The sequence below is a fragment of the Halyomorpha halys genome, unplaced genomic scaffold (genome assembly GCF_000696795.3).
Source record: "Halyomorpha halys isolate HHAL.00 unplaced genomic scaffold, Hhal_1.1 Scaffold1463.1, whole genome shotgun sequence".
NCBI lineage: Eukaryota > Metazoa > Arthropoda > Insecta > Hemiptera > Pentatomidae > Halyomorpha > Halyomorpha halys.
The window spans coordinates 192,316-194,446 of record NW_027115291.1 but is presented as its reverse complement, the minus strand read 5'-3'; positions in this window follow the sequence as shown (position 1 = coordinate 194,446).

Here is a 2,131-nt window from a genome sequence, read left to right as displayed (position 1 = left end):
ATATATTAAATTATTTCAGTAAATAGGGAGCGAAATGAGATAAAAGTGAATGCTGTGCCTACTTTCAGATACTACTGACTTTATTTTTCATAGGTGTTGATGACCAAAAGGTTTTACGCGTTAAACAAGACCAAACAAACAAACTTTATTTTTCAAGTACAGATGGGTTTGGTTTTAAATTATTAAAAAAACTACAATGTACTGAGTATAATTTAAGATTAATAAGTTTAAAAATTACTTACAAATACCCATTATAGCGTTTTCAATATTAATGTGATATAACTAACTCAAGGTTTGTAGCTGAACTGAATTGGATGAAATGTCAAAAGGTAAATGTGAGTTTGTTTTAGTTTTTTCATAACGTGACAGTTCTTTCTAGAAGGTAGTCAGTTGGTTGTTTCTGTTTTGTATTTTGTTTATTTATATCTAGTGTTCTTAGTTATGTCTTATGCGTTATGAAGTTTGAGTAACATGAATTTAAATATTGTACATTTGATTTTTTGTTGATAGCCTGATTCTTATATTTTTTAATAGTGATCATTTCTTTTAGGTTTCGCTAGAAGTTGTTTATTCCCCTATTTACAATCTTTGGTGTTTCAAATTTGAGTTTATATTCTGTTTGTTTTAAACGTGTGGTGAGAGCCATTTGGTCAGGTCTGTTATGGTTTTTTGTTCTAGGGGTACAATTATGTTTGTGTTGATATACATGTACCTACCTTTCTTTTGAGATACTGTTCCGAGGTTCCGAAATAGGGTTTACTGCAGTTCTCTTTACTGGAAATTTAGCATACATTCTATTACCATACTATTATTAACACAAACTATATTAGATTATAGCTCTATTTTGTCTTGGTCTTCCGTATTAGTGTAAAGCTTGGATAAAGTGGTCATGTTTTGGAATGTAATAATGTAATCATTTTTGATATTGTTTAGGATTTATCTACTCTGTGATAAACCCTAAACAATAACATTATTATACTGTATAGGACTCCATGGGAGTCTTGGCCGAAAAAAAAACATTATTACATACAAAAACACGACCACTTTATATAAACTTTATACCCTGTTAGTACTGTACCGATTATTAACAAAAAAAAGTTTTATTCGGTATATTATTATGGAAGGATATTGGGGAAGAACTAAGTTTAGTTCTTTACCTACCCATTAACCTGCAGCAATTTGGGTCAAAACCCTGCTTTTTAATAAGTAGTTTTATTTACTACTTTTGAGTATCTTTTCTCTGATTCTATATGGTCAACTAATAAACTTCCAAAATCAAGTTATTGTGGTTTGTTTACCGGCCAGCCTGTATTACCTTGTAATTTCACTCTTAAGACAAATATTTCATTATTTGCTTCCAGCCAGCTTTCTATTTGAAATAATTATGAATATATAGATTTTTTATCTTAATATTGATTTATTCATTAGTTCTTAACTATGGCTCCTGTAATTTCTTCTTAAGCTTTTGTACTTTCTTTTTTTCTCTTGTGAAAGGTTTATAATCTTTTCAATTATAAAAATTATTCTTGTATGTGTAATGAAGAGATATCAAATGAACTACAACACTACATTCTAATCAATAAAATATAAGATTTCTTTGTTAAAGAGGAGCATTTTTGTATTATTTTCTATACACATGTTTGTATGCATGTACATCTATCTATATGTATGTATCTGTGTATTATATATACACACAGTGAAACTTTCCTGTAAAAGACACCTGCACAGTGGATGATAATTTATTCATTAGGAGAAGTGTCCACTGAAGGGAAGTTGAAAAGGAAAATAACAAATTTTTAGGAAGAAAATAAAAGTAAAATATTATAATGATACTAATTATACTAAATTAGTCAATTGGTAATATTATGAAAAAGAATGTACTTATTATCGTACTTATGTTATTTAATTTGTAGCACAATATCTACAAAAATAGGTATTTATTTACAAACATACAAATAAATGCATATTCTTTATATACAAATAAATTCTTTATATACAAAGAAATGCATGAAAACTAACTAAATATTACTCAAAGCAGTGGGGATTTTCTTCTGAACCTTCTTTTGTCAAACACCTTTCTTTTCCATTTTGGCCTGTAAGGAAATTCTTTGGTTTCTTCTAAATCACTGGA